This window comes from Cherax quadricarinatus, chromosome 47 (assembly GCF_038502225.1).
Source record: "Cherax quadricarinatus isolate ZL_2023a chromosome 47, ASM3850222v1, whole genome shotgun sequence".
Classification (NCBI taxonomy): Eukaryota; Metazoa; Arthropoda; class Malacostraca; order Decapoda; family Parastacidae; genus Cherax; species Cherax quadricarinatus.
Window position 1 is genome coordinate 20,436,226 of NC_091338.1, and position 15,330 is coordinate 20,451,555.

Below are 15,330 nucleotides of genomic sequence, written 5' to 3' on the forward strand. Positions count from 1 at the left end.
GTCCTGGCGTAGATCCACCTCCGTTTCTTCACGATATATAATGTATCCTATTCACTGTATTTCTTTCACTGGTCACACATTTGCTTCACTTTGTTTCTTGGGTGACACATGGCAAGGTCGCCTGGAGCACACTAGTCCTGCCCACTCTAAATGCGCCACCAAGTATCACTTTCTAGTTCACTTATAAAATTGTAGCTCTCCCCACACTTATGTGGCTGAGGCAAATTGTAAATCGCTTCAAGGATTGTTCACTACCCTGACACAGCGACCCTTGCAGTACACTTAGGTAGTCCTCAAAAAAAAAAACACATTCGTGGAGCACGGAAGGCGTGACTCGCGCACGCGGTGTCCCTACTGTGTGTACTCACCTAATTGTACTCGCCTAATTGTGGTTGCAGGTGTTGAGACTCAGCTCCTGGCCCCGCCACTTCATTGAGTGCTACTAAGACCTCTCTCTCTCCTTGCTCCATGAGCTTTATCATACCTCGTGTTAAAGCCATGTATGGTTCCTGCCTCCACTACCTCACTTGCTAGGGTATTCCACTTCCTGACTACTCTATGACTGAAGAAATACTTCTTAAGATCCCTTTGACTCATCTGGGTCTTCAACTTCCAATTGTGACCCCTTGTTACTGTGTCCCCTTTCTGGAACATCCTCTCTCTGTCCACCTTGTCTGTTTCATGCAGTATTTTGCATGTCGTTATGATGTCTCCCCCCTAACCCTCCTGTCCTCCAGTGTTGTCAGGTAGATTTTCCTTATCTTTCTTCGTAGGACATTCTCCTTAGCTCTGGGGATAACCTTGTCGCAAACCTTTGCACTTCCTCTAATTTCTAGACGTGCCTGATCAAGTGTGGATTCCGAACAGGTGCTGCATACTCCAGTACGGGCCTGACATACACGGTGTGCAGTGTCTTGAGTGATTCCTTACTAAGGCATTGGAATGCTGTTCTCAGGTTTGCCAAGCGCCATTATGCTGCAGCAGTTATCTGGTTGACGTGTGCTTCCGGAGACGTGCTCGGTGTTACACTCACCCCAAGATCTTTCTCTTTGAGCGAGGTTTGCAATCTTTGGCCACCTAGCCTATACTCCGTCTGCCGTCTTCTTTGCCCTTCCGCGATCTTCATAACTTTGCACTTAGCGGGGTTAAATTCGAGAAGCCAGTTGCTGGTCCAGGTGTCCAGCCTGTCCAGGTCTCTTTGAAGTCCTGCATGATCCTCATCTGATTTAATTCTCCTCATTAACTTCACATCATCTGCGAACAGGGACACTTCCGAGTCTAACCTTTCCATCAAGTCATTCACATATACCAAAAATAGCACTGATCCCAGGACTGACCCCTGTGGGACTCCGCTCGTCACATTATTATTATTATAATCAAGGGGGAAGCGCTAAACCCGGAGGATTATACAGCGCCTGGGGGGGGGATGTGGAAGGCATTCAGGCTTAATTCGGGGAACTGGAGCACAGATCTAATTCCCTAAATCAAGAGCCCCTCACCAACATCAAGGAACCTTCCTTGAGGGGCCGCTCGTCACAGGTGCCCACTGTGATACCTAATGTACCATGACTCGTTGTTGCCTCCCTGTCAGGTATTCTCTGATCCATTGCAGTGCCTTTCCTGTTATACGTGTCTGATCCTCTAGCTTCTGCATTAATCTCTTGTGAGGAACTGTGTTGAAGGCCTTCTTGCAGTCCAAGAAGATACAATCAACCCACCCCTCTCTCTCGTGTCTTACTTCTGTTACTTTATCATAAAACTCCAGAAGGTTTGTGACACAGGATTTGCCTTCCATAAATCCGTGCTGGTTGGCGTTTATACTCTTGTTCCGTTCCAGGTGCTCCACCACTCTCATCCTGATAATATTCTCCGTGACTTTGCATACTATACACGTCAGTGACACTGGTCTATAGTTTAGTACCTCTTTTCTGTCTCCTTTTTTAAAAATGGGAACTACATTTGCCGTCTTCCATACCTCAGGTAGTTGCCCAGTTTCAAGGGATGTGTTGAAGATTGTGGTTAGTGGCACACACATAGCATTTCTGCTCCTCCTCTAAGGGCCCACGGGGAGATGTTGTCCGGTTCCATTGCCTTTGAGGTATCAAGGTCCCTTAGCAGCTTCTTCACCGCCTCCTCAGTTGTCATCCAACACTTGTTGGTCTATTCCTTGTTGGTGTCCCCCTCTGTTCTGTTCCCCCAGAGGCGTGGGTGTAGTAGTAGTAGTAGTAGTAGTAGTAGCTGTACCTTGGAATTCAGTTATTTATTTATTATTTATTTATTTATTTATTTATTATAAATTTGTGCACACATACAGAGGTACAAAAAAATACAGATAAGAGCAGTATGCCAAAGCCACTTATACTATGCATAGCATTACGGGCTGGCTTAAAATTAACTTAAGATTAATTAAGCAATGATGAAGTCAGTGATAAAACATTAATGTAAACAGATTACTATAAAGCACAAGTGAGTATTACAAAGACAGGTCATATGAAGGATTCTGTTAGGTAGTGTATTTAAAAAATAATAAAGTTAGATTGGGTTTTAGGTTTAACATTTATGTGATATAATTGTGAGAAACATTTAAGATATTCAATTTATAAGGTTCAGTTATTCAGTATTTATTTGGTTTTGGGTGAGTAAGTGATCTTTGAGTAGAGACTTGAATTTATAAACAGGTAGTGTTTCTTTTATATTTACAGGTAATGAATTCCAGATTTTAGGGCCTTTTATGTGCATTGAGTTTTTGCATAGTGTGAGATGAACACGAGGAACATCAAAGAGTGATCTGTGCCTTGTGTTATGGTCATGTGTTCTGTTGAGGTTGGCAAGGAGATGTTTGAGGGGAGGGTTAATATCAGAGTTAAGTGTTCTATGTATGTAATAGGTGCAGTAATAAGTATGGATGTTTTGTATGGTGAGTAGGTTTAGTGTATTGAATATTGGTGGAGTGTGCTGCCTGTAGTGAGAATTTGTTATCATTCTAACTGCAGCCTTTTGTTGGGTAATTAGTGGTCTGAGATGGTTAACTGTTGTTGAGCCCCATGCACAAATTCCATAGGTGAGATAGGGGTAAATAAGAGAGTGATATAGGGCCAGGAGGGCTGACTGTGGAACATAGTACCGTATCTTCGATAGTATGCCTACAGTCTTGGAAATTTTCTTAGAAATTTGTTGTATATGTGTATGAAATTTGAGTCTATTATCAAGGTGGATTCCTAAGAATTTTCCCTCTGTTAGCTTTGTGATAGGTGATCCGTTTATCATTATGTTAAGAGGGACATCTGTAGCTCTGTTACCAAACTGAATGAAGTAGGTTTTGTCAATGTTTAGTGTAAGTTTGTTAGTCCTCATCCAGGTAGATATTTTCTGTAATTCGGTATTTACAGTATTGGCTAGTGTGACTGGGCTCGGGTGAGAGAAGACGTATGTAGTGTCATCTGCAAATAGTGTGGGTTTGAGTAATTGCGAAGCATTTGGAAGGTCATTTATGTATAGGAGAAAGAGAAGAGGGCCAAGGACACTTCCCTGTGGGACACCAACTGTAATTGGTTGCGCAGAAGAGTTTGCCCCATTTGCGTACACATATTGGCTTCTGTTGCTGAGGTATGACTTGAGGTAATTGAGGGAGTGCCCTCTTATACCATAGTGTGACAATTTTACGTGGAGCAAGTCATGGTCAACTGTATCAAAAGCTTTACGTAAGTCAATGAAGATCCCCAGTGGGACTTCTTTTTTCTCTATTGCAGTGTATATATGTTCTAGCATGTGTATAATAGCATCATTAGTATTTTTATTAGGCCTGAATCCAAATTGGCAGGGGTTGAGTATGTTTTGGGAGATAAGGTAGGAGTAGATTCGTTTATGAATTAGTTTTTCAAAGATTTTTGAGAGAGGGTGTAAGTTGGATATTGGCCTATAGTTATTCAACTCTGTTTGGTCTCCTCCTTTGTGGATCGGGGTGACCCTTGCTATTTTGAGTACTGTAGGGAAGGTGGAGGATTCAATGGATTTGTTAAAGAGTGTTGCAATGATTGGAGATAGCACTTGTGACACTTTTTTATATATAAAGGGTGGTAAGGTACTTAAATCTCCTGCCTTGTTTTTTAGTGCATTGATAATAAGGGAGACTTCGTATGGGTTAGTCGGAGCTAGGAACAGTGTGTTCGGGTAGTTGCCGGTGAGGTAGTTATTTGGTGGGGTATCTGAGCTTGGGATTTTATGGGCAAGGTTTTGTCCTATAGTGGAGAAGAAATCATTGAGTCTGTTTGCTGTTTCTGTTGGTGGGAGTTGGGGTTCATCTGATTTTGCTAATTTTATTTCGCTATTTCGTGATATCTTTTTTGTTCCCAGAATTTCAGATAGTGTTTTCCAGGTCTTTTTTATATCACCTCGTAAGTTGGATAATCTGTTCTCATAATACAATTTTTTTGCCCTTCTTATCAGGCTGGTTAGGATTGACGAGTAACGTTTTGTTTGGTCTCTGGTTATGTGACCCATTCTGTACTGTTTTTCATATTGGTGTTTTGTATTTATGGATTTGAGAATGCTGGGTGTTAGCCAGGGACTGTTCAGTCTCTTTGCTGTCATCTGTTTAGTTTTTTTAGGGCAGTGCTTGTTATAGAGGTATTGGGTCTTTTTTAAAAAATTATTAATACATTCGTCAATATCTGTATAGATTTCTAGCTCAGTGTGCCAATCAATGTTTGCTAATGCTGTTGCGAAGTTATTAATGGCTGCCTCATTGTGAAGTCTGAAGGTGACTTTAGTAGTGTCTTGGGGTAGTTTACCAAGTGTTGTTATGAGGAAAGTAGGGTAGTGGTCTGTGGTATTATCTGTAATTATGCCTGATTTTAAAGGGGATATGGTGTTGGTCCAGATGTGGTCAAGTAGGGAAACACTAGTCTCTGTAACTCTTGTAGGTTTTGTTACTGTTGGTAGTAACATACAGTTACTCATTGTGTTTGTGAATTCAGTAACGTGTGGGTCCTGGTCTTGCAGGAGATTTATATTGAAGTCACCTGAGAGTAGTAAGTGATCTTTGTTCATGCGTGCATCAGTTATCATACTTCCTAGATTTTGACTAAATTGGCTAATGTTTGACTGTGGAACTCTGTAGATGTTTATCAATGTGAGAGGTTTTTGTAGGTATTTGGATTTGAATTTAGCTATTATATATTCCCCATGTGCATACAATGTCTAATAACATCACCTGACAACTGTGTAGTAATGACTGCCAAAGATCACTTCAGCTACAACTCAGAAGAAACCGAAGCTCTCATTCTTTTCTACACACCTGTGTTGCTACGACAAATGACAAACAGAATTTAAACAACGTTTATATAAATCTTCCTCGGTGAAAAGTTCGACACCTTCCTACTTTATCAAGTTGATGTGGCTGTTCATATGTATAACATAGGCATTATGTCCTCTTCAGTATGAGAGACGTATTATGCTTTTTATTAATTAGTCCAGGTGTATAGGAACACATCCTGGAAGGGAACTTTATCTTAATATTCCTTTTCATATGCGACTATAATACAAGTCTCAACCATGTTAAGTTTGTGCTATAGATCAGTGATGTTGAACATTCTAGGTGCCATGAGGAGGATATCATCAATATATATGAGCCACGTCACATTGGAATAGAGAGAGCAAATTTTTCCACAGATTTCAATTTACATACACTCCAATATAATGAACAAATTCACTGGCAGAAAGACAAAGGTGGAATGTAGATCATAAGTATTGTGACGTCTGACTCAGGCTGGAGCTTTAAGTCTGACTTTAAGCAACTCAATCCTACGAGATGTTAGGTATGGAATAAAATGTAGATCTTACATATCTACATCAGCTTCATCAGTGAATTCTGTCCTTCTTCCACTCGTTTACATCCAGCTCGGGTGGTCCACAAATTGTTTACTTCGGTTCTAATGGTCCACACGTGGTTTACCCCAGCTTCAGTGGCCCACAGGATTTACTCAAGTACCCTTGGTTCACACGGAATTTACCCAAACTAAAATGGCCCACACGTAGTGTACCCCAGTTCCAGTGGTCTACAAGTGCTTTGACTCAGCTCCAGTGGCTCACACGTGGTTTACTCCGGCTACAGTAGTCCACACATGGTTTACCATAGTTCGATAGTTCAACACGTGGGTTAATCCTACTCCAGAGGTCCACGAATAGTTCAATCAAACTCCAGTGGTCCAAAACTACTTTACCAAAACGCCAGTGGTCTACACGTGGTTTACCACAGCTCAAGTACTCCACATACGGTTTATATCAGCTCAAGTGGTACAAAATGATTTACGCCAGCTCCAGTAGCCCACACGGGTTATATCCCAGGTCCATTAGTCCAAATGGAGTGGTCCACACGAGGTTTGTCTCAGGTCCAGTGGTCCACACAAGGTTTATCTCCGCTCCAATGACCCAAACTAGGTTTATCTCAGCTCCAATGGTCCAAACGAGGCTTATCTCAGCTCCAATGGTCCAAACGAGGTTTATCTAAGCTCTAGTGGTTCACATAGGGTTTATCCCAGCTCCAATGGTCCACAAAGGGTTTATCCGAGCTCTAGTGGTCCACACGAGATTTGTCCAAGCTAAAGTGGTCCGCAAAGGGGTTTATCTCAGCTCCCGTGGTCCACAAAGGGTCTATTTTTGCTCCAGTGTCCCAAACGGGGTTTAACCTAGCTCCAGTAGTCCACACGGGGTTTAACCCAGCTCCAGTAGTCCACACGGGGTTTATCCCAGCTCCAGTGGTTCATACAAGGTTCACTGCAGCTCCAGTGGTCCACACCAGGTTCATCGCAGGTCCAGTGGTCCACACCAGGTTCATCGCACATCCAGTGGTTCATACCAGGTTCATCGCAGGTCCGGTGGTCCACACCAGGTTCATCGCAGGTCCGGTGGTCCACACCAGGTTCATCGCAGGTCCAGTGGTCCACACCAGGTTCATCGCAGGTCCAGTGGTCCACACCAGGTTCATCGCAGGTCCAGTGGTCCACACCAGGTTCATCGCACAGCCAGTGGTTCATACCAGGTTCATCGCAAGTCCGGTGGTCCACACCAGGTTCATCGCAGGTCCAGTGGTCCACACCAGGTTCATCGCAGGTCCAGTGGTCCACACCAGGTTCATCGCAGGTCCAGTGGTCCACACCAGGTTCATCGCAGGTCCAGTGGTCCACACCAGGTTCATCGCAGGTCCAGTGGTCCACACCAGGTTCATCGCAGGTCCAGTGGTCCACACCAGGTTCATCGCAGGTCCAGTGGTCCACACTGAGTGTACTGTTTCAGGGGAAGAAGTAAATAAAATTGGGGTGAACGTCTCTAGTTTCACAATTTGTGTGTCAGGTGCAGGTGTAGGTGCAAGTGTAAGTGCAGGTGTAGGTGCAGGTGTAGGTGCAGGTGTAGGTGCAGGTGTAGGTGCTGGTGTAAGTGCAGGTGTAGGTGCAGGTGTAGGTGCAGGTGTAGGTGTAGGTGTAGGTGCAGGTGTAGGTGCAGGTGTAAGTGCAAGTGTAGGTGCAGGTGTAAGTGCAGGTGTAGGTGCAGGTGTAAGTGCAGGTGTAGGTGCTGGTGTAGGTGCAGGTGTAGGTGCTGGTGTAGGTGCAAGTGTAGGTGCTGGTGTAGGTGCTGGTGTAAGTGCAAGTGTAAGTGCTGGTGTAGGTGCAAGTGTAGGTGCTGGTGTAGGTGCAAGTGTAGGTGCTGGTGTAGGTGCTGGTGTAAGTGCAGGTGCAAGTGTAGGTGCTGGTGTAGGTGCAAGTGTAGGTGCTGGTGTAGGTGCAAGTGTAGGTGCTGGTGTAAGTGCAGGTGCAAGTGTAAGTGCTGGTGTAGGTGCAAGTGTAGGTGCTGTTGTAGGTGCTGGTGTAGGTGCAAGTGTAGGTGCTGTTGTAGGTGCAAGTGTAGGTGCTGGTGTAGGTGCTGGTGTAAGTGCAGGTGTAGGTGCAAGTGTAGGTGCTGGTGTAGGTGCTGGTGTAGGTGCTGGTGTAAGTGCAGGTGCAAGTGTAAGTGCTGGTGTAGGTGCAAGTGTAGGTGCTGTTGTAGGTGCTGGTGTAGGTGCAGGTGTAAGTGCAGGTGTAGGTGCTGGTGTAGGTACAGGTGTAGGTGCTGGTGTAGGTGCAAGTGTAGGTGCAGGTGTAGGTGCAGGTGTAGGTGCAAGTGTAGGTGCTGGTGTAGGTGCAGGTGTAGGTGCAGGTGTAAGTGCTGGTGTAGGTGCTGGTGTAGGTGTAGGTGTAGGTGTAGGTGTAGGTGTAGGTGCAGGTGTAGGTGCTGGTGTAGGTGGTGGTGTAGGTGCAGGTGTAGGTGCAGGTGTAGGCGCAGGTGTAAGTGCAGGTGTAGGTGCAAGTGTAACTGCTGGTGTAGGTGCAGGTGTAGGTGCAGGTGTAGGTGCAAGTGTAGGTGCAAGTGTAGGTGCTGGTGTAGGTGCAGGTGTAGGTGCAGGTGTAGGTGCAGGTGTAGGTGCTGGTGTAGGTGCAGGTGTAGGTGCTGGTGCAGGTGCAGGTGTAGGTGCTGGTGTAGGTGCTGGTGTAGGTGCAGGTGTAGGTGCAGGTGTAGGTGCTGGTGTAGGTGCAGGTGTAAGTGCTGGTGTAGGTGCAGGTGTAGGTGCAAGTGTAGGTGCAGGTGCAGGTGTAGGTGCAAGAGTAGGTGCAAGTGTAGGTGCTGGTGTAGATGCTGGTGTAGGTGCAGGTGTAGGTGCAAGTGTAGGTGCTGGTGTAAGCGCTGGTGTAGGTGCTGCTGTAGGTGCTGGTGTAGGTGCAGGTGTAGGTGCACGTGTAGGTGCTGGCGTAGGTGCAGGTGTACGTGCAAGTGTAGGTGCTGGTGTAGGTGTAGGTGTTGGTGTAGGTGCTGGTGTAGGTGTTGGTGTAGGTGCTGGTGTAGGTGTTGGTGTGTGGGTGCTGGTGTAGGTGTTGGTGTAGGTGCTGGTGTAGGTGTTGGTGTAGGTGTTGGTGTAGGTGCTGGTGTAGGTGTTGGTGTAGGTGCTGGTGTAGGTGTTGGTGTAGGTGCTGGTGTAGGTGTTGGTGTAGGTGTAGGTGCAGGTGTAGGTGCTGGTGTAAGTGTAGGTGCTGGTGTAGGTGCAGGTGTAGGTGCAGGTGTAGGTGCTGTTGTAGGTGCTGGTGTAAGTGCTGGTGTAGGTGCTACTGTAGGTGCTGGTGTAGGTGCAGGTGCTGGTGTAGGTGCTGGTGTAGGTGTAGGTGCTGGTGTAGGTGCTGGTGTAGGTGCTGGTGTAGGTGTAGGTGCTGGTGTAGGTGCTGGTGTAGGTGCTGGTGTAGGTGCTGGTGTAGGTGTAGGTGCTGGTGTAGGTGCTGGTGTAGGTGCTGGTGTAGGTGCTGGTGTAGGTGCTGGTGTAGGTGCTGGTGTAGGTGCTGGTGTAGGTGTAGGTGCTGGTGCAGGTGTAGGTGCAGGTGTAGGTGCTGTTCCAGGTGTAGGTGCTGGTGTAGGTGCTGGTGTAGGTGCTGGTGCAGGTGTAGGTGCAGGAGTAGGTGCAGGTGTAGGTGCTGGTGTAGGTGCTGGTGTAAGTGTAGGTGCTGGTGTAGGTGCAGGTGTAGGTGCTGTTGTAGGTGCTGGTGTAAGTGCTGGTGTAGGTGCTACTGTAGGTGCTGGTGTAGGTGCAGGTGCTGGTGTAGGTGCTGGTGCATGTGTAGGTGCAGGTGTAGGTGGTGTAGGTGCTGGTGTAGGTGTAGGTGAAGGTGTAGGTGCTGGTGCAGGTGCTGGTGTAGGTGGTGTAGGTGTAGGTGCTGGTGTAGGTGCAGGTGTAGGTGCTGGTGTAGGTGCTGGAGTAGGTGCAGGTGTAGGTGCAGGTGTAGGTGTAGTTGCTGGTGTAGGTGCAGGTGTAGGTGCAGGTGTAGGTGCAGGTGTAGGTGCTGTTCCAGGTGTAGGTGCTGGTGTAGGTGCTGGTGTAGGTGCAGGTATAGGTGCTGGTGTAGATGCAGGTGTAGGTGCTGGTGTAGATGCTGGTGTAGGTGTAGGTGCAGGTGTAGGTGCAGATACTGGTGTAGGTGCAGGTGCTGTTGCAGGTGTAGGTGCTGGCGTAGGTGCTGCTGCTGGTGTAGGTGCAGGTGCTGGTGTAGGTGTAGCTGTTGTTGCAGGTGTAGGTGATGGTGCAGCAGGTGCTGGTGTAGGTGCAGGTGTAGGTGCAAGTGTAAGTGTAGATGTAGGTGTAGGTGCAGGTGTAGGTGCTGGTGTAGGTGCTGGTATAGATGCTGGTGCAGGTGTAGGTGCTGGCGTAGGTGTAGGTGCTGGTATAGGTGCTGGTGTAGGTGCTTTTGTAGGTGCTGGTGTAGGTGCTGGTGTAGGTGCTGGTGTAGGTGCTGGTGTAGGTGCTGGTGTAGGTGCTGGTGTAGGTGCTGGTGTAGGTGCTGGTGTAGGTGCTGGTGTAGGTGCTGGTGTAGGTGCTGGTGTAGGTGCTGGTGTAGATGCTGGTGTAGGTGCTGGTGTAGATGCTGGTGTAGGTGGGGATGCAGGTGCTGGTGCAGGTGCTAAAATTGTTGGTGCAGATGCAAATGCAGCTTCCGGTACTGGTGCATGCAGGTGCTGGTGCCAATTCCGGTGCAGGTGTTGGTGCATGTGCTGGTGCAGGAACAGGTGCGTGTACTGGTTCTAGAGGAGGTGGTGCATTTGCTTGTGCTAGTGTAAGCGGTGGTGCAGGTGCTGGTTCTAGTACTAGTGCAGCAAATGGTGGTGCAGGTGTTGGTTCTAGTACTAGTGCAGCAAATGGTGGTGCAGGTGTTGGTGCAGGTGCAGCTAGTAGTGCAGGTATTGGCGTGGGTGCTGATGCAGGTGGTTGGTGCAGGTGCTAGTGCAGGTGCTGATGCAGGTGGTTGGTCCAGGTGCTAGTGCAGGTGTTGTTGTAGGTGCTGGTATAGGCACAGATGCTGGTGCATGTGGTGATTCAGTTGCTGGTGCAGGTGTTAGTGGAGTTGCAACTCAGATGTTCGAGTCTCTGGTCTTGACTCACATCTTGGCCACACACATGAAAATTCGTTTACGTATGCAAATGAGTTGAAGTTGTCACCACCCAACAAATGGGTTGTGGAACCAAGACTGGAAATATTCATGGGACGAATATGGCGCTGAGTTAATGTCAGTTTCTCAGTCTTTCTAGTTTGCACCATTTGTGTTGTTCTTTCCATCATCATTCGAGGGGAAAAAACAATGTGAAATTTCTTTGTTAGCCCGTATATGTTATTTACATATTTACTCAAGGAATAAAATAACAATACCATAACTAGAACAATGCGCTCATTACCCGCACATAGAAGACTGGAACTTTTGACGAGGTTTCGGGTCAACTTAATTAAACCATTAACTAGGATAGTCGTTTTCTTCTGGAGAAAATCTCAGTTCGTCTGACAAACTTTTAGCGGTGATTTATTAATGAATTATTTAGTTAAAATGAGAACGTCCAAAGTATGTCTTGAACAGGTATTAATTTTTTTTTTAAACTTAAGTAACCGAGAGTTAGGTTTTCTCAGTAACTATAACAGTTTATATGACTGAGTTAGGGAATCTCGGTAACGTAAACAGGAACATAGTCATGTTAATGGGAGACGTTATCGACGCATCCTGCGTTAAACCTTATTACTTAGGTACTTTATGTGAAGGGATAAAACTATATTGGCCAATCGTCACAAGAAGTGGTCGAGGCTCACTCCTCCATTCGAGGATGCAGCGTCGACCTTGAGCCCATCCTCCAGAGCAAGAGGTCGGGTGTTGATATGTTGCGTTTCTTTTAACTATAGTGTAGGCACGCCTCTGGCAAGACAGTGATGGAGTGAATGATGATAAAAGTGTTTCTTCTTTATCTGGTCACCCTGTCTTGGTAGGGAACGGCGGATGTGTTAATAAAAAATAACCCCACATGGGTTTATATATACTATATCTATATATTATTGTAACCACGGACGAGTGGTATTGATCAATAACAACACTGCGCTGGCTAGCGCAGTGTTGTTATTGGTGCAAACAGGGATGAGGATATATATATATATATATATATATATATATATATATATATATATATATATATATATATATATATATATATATATATATGTGTGTGTGTGTGTGTGTGTGTGTGTGTGTGTGTGTGTGTGTGTGTGTGTGAGTGTGTGTGTGTGTACTCACCTATTTTTACTCACCTATTTGTGGTTGCAGGGGTCGAGTCTTAGCTCCTGGCCCCCCCTCTTCACCGGTTGCTACTAGGCCCTCTCTCTCCCCGCTCCATGAGCTTTATCAAACCTCGTCTTAAAACTGTGTATGGTTCCTGCCTCCACTACGTCATTTTCTAGGCTATTCCACTGCCTTACAACTCTATGACTGAAGAAATACTTCCTACTATCTCTCTGACTCATTTGTGTCTTCAACTTCCAATTGTGGCCTCTTGTTTCTGTGTCCCCTCCCTGGAACATCCTGTCTTTGTCCACCTTGTCTATTCCACGCAGTATTTTATATGTCGTTATCATGTCTCCCCTGACCCTCCTGTCCTCCAGTGTGGTCAGGCCGATTTCCCTTAATCTTTCTTCATAGGACATTCCCCTTAGCTCTGGAACTAACCTTGTCGCAAACCTTTGTACTTTCTCTAGTTTCTTGACGTGCTTTATCAAGTGCGGGTTCCAAACAGGTGCTGCATACTCCAGTATGGGCCTGACATACACGGTGTACAGTGTCTTGAATGATTCCTTACTAAGGTATCGGAATGCTGTTCTCAGGTTTGCCAGGCGCCCATATGCTGCAGCAGTTATCTGATTGATGTGTGCTTCCGGAGACATGCTCGGTGTTATACTCACCCCAAGATCTTTCTCCTTGAGTGAGGTTTGCAGTCTTTGGCCACCTAGCCTATACTCTGTCTGTGGTCTTCTGTGCCCCTCCCCCATCTTCATGACTTTGCATTTGGCAGGATTAAATTCGAGAAGCCATTTGCTGGACCAGGTGTCCAGTCTGTCCAGGTCTCTTTGAAGTCCTGCCTGGTCCTCATCAGATTTAATTCTCCTCATTAACTTCACATCATCTGCAAACAGGGACACTTCTGAGTCTAACCCTTCCGTCATGTCGTTCACATATACCAAAAATAGCACTGGTCCTAGGACCGACCCCTGTGGGACCCCGCTCGTCACAGGTGCCCACTGTGATACATCATTACGTACCATGACTCGTTGTTGCCTCCCTGTCAGGTATTCTCTGATCCATTGCAGTGCCCTTCCTGTTATATGCGCCTGATGCTCTAGCTTCTGCACTAATCTCTTGTGAGGAACTGTGTCAAAGGCCTTCTTGCAGTCCAAGAAGATGCAATCAACCCACCCCTCTCTCTCTTGTCTTACTTCTGTTATTTTATCATAAAACTCCAGAAGGTTTGTGACACAGGATTTGCCTTCCGTGAATCCGTGCTGGTTGGCATTTATACTCCTGTTCCGTTCCAGGTGCTCCACCACTCTCCTCCTGATAATCTTCTCCATAATTTTGCATACTATACACGTCAATGACACAGGTCTATAGTTTAGTGCCTCTTTTCTGTCTCCTTTTTTAAAAATGGGAACTACATTTGCCGTCTTCCATACCTCAGGTAGTTGCCCAGTTTCCAGGGATGTGTTGAAGATTGTGGTAAGTGGCACGCACAACATATCTGCTCCCTCTCTAAGGACCCACGGGGAGATGTTGTCTGGTCCCATTGCCTTTGAGGTATCGATGTCCCTTAGCAGTTTCTTCACCTCCTCCTCATCTGTATGTATGTCGTCCAACACTTGTTGGTGTATTCCTTGCTGGTGTCCCCATCTGGTCTGTCCCCCCAGAGTCCTTCCTGTCTCTACTGTAAATACTTCCTTAAATCTCGTGTTGAGCTCCTCACATACCTCTTGATCGTTTCTTGTGAGTTCTCCACCTTCTTTCCTCAGCCTTATCACCTGGTCCTTGACTGTTGTCTTCCTCCTAATGTGGCTATACAGCAGTTTCGGGTCAGATTTGACTTTCGATGCTATGTCGTTTTCATACTGTCGCTGGGCCTCCCTCCTTATCTGTGCATACTCGTTTCTGGCTCTTCTACTAATCTCCTTGTTTTCCTGGGTCCTATGCCTCCTGTACCTTTTCCATTCTCTGTTGCACTTAGTTTTTGCCTCCCTACACCTTCGGGTAAACCAAGGACTCGTTTTGGTCTTCCTATTATTTCCGTTTCCCTTGGGAACAAAACTTTCCTCTGCCTCCTTGCACTTTGTTGCCACATATTCCATCATCTCGTTTACTGATTTTCCTACCATTTCTCTGTCCCACTGAACCTCCTGCAGGAAGTTTCTCATACCTGTGTAGTCCCCCCTTTTATAGTTTGGCCTGTCCCCTTCAGTTCCTGTTACCTTCTCCACTTGTAACTCTACTATATAGTCAAAACTCAGAACCACATGATCGCTAACTCCAAGGGGCCTCTCACAAGTGATGTCCTCAATGTCTGAACTGCTCAGGGTGAACACAAGATCCAGTCTTGCTGGCTCATCCTCCCCTCTCTCTCTGGTTGTGTGTGTGTGTGTGTGTGTGTGTGTGTGTGTGTGTCGTGCCGAATAGGTAAAACTTGCGATTTTGGTTTAAATAACAACGCTCTTCTTGTGGAATAAGGCAATCGAAAATTTGTGTATGCAGTAATTTTGCAAAGATCATTCTGAATCTAACGACAAAAATATATTTCATCCTGTTTATTATTAAATTATTGTAAACTTATCTAAAATATGTTTAGTTGGATTAGACTAAATTAAATTGCGCTTGTTATAATTAGAATTGTGTTTAAGGATTTCTTTTTCTTAGTCCAGCCTTGAGAGGCTGCATATCCTGAATGCACTCAAGAACTGGCTTGAGTTGCTGCTCTTCTTAATATAGACTCAATGATTGATGCAGAAATGAACATAGTTCACAGTTTGAGTGGGCTTACATTTATGTATCTGCTGAAGATGATCCAAGAAGGGGATCAAAATTTAATTGATCAATTGATCTTGTGTGTTTCTGTCTTCATGTGGGTTATTGACAAGTGTTCGTTACACCTCATTTCAGTTACATGAATAAACAGAAAGATGGAGGAGTGGCGAGAAGGTGGGTCGGTAAATTAACTATTCGATGTTCACCATGAGGCGAGCTAAAACAACACCGGTTTGATGCCCCGGCTAGTCGCAGTGTTGTTATTGATTATATATATATATAAATATATATATATATATAAATATATATATATATATAAATATATATATATATATTCTCCATGGGGAAGTGGAACAAAATTCTTCCTCTGTAAGCCATGCTTGTCGTAAGAGGCGACTAAAATGCCGGGAGCAAGGGGCTAGTAACCCCTTCTCCTGTATATAG

General features: G+C 45.7%; 1 protein-coding gene across 1 annotated transcript in view; it reads left to right on the plus strand.

Moving 5' to 3' along the window:
* Nucleotides 1-15,330, plus strand: part of LOC128696458 (octopamine receptor beta-2R-like) — a 60,099-nt gene that overhangs the window by 29,134 nt on the left and 15,635 nt on the right. The gene's annotated exons all lie outside the window — the stretch shown is intronic.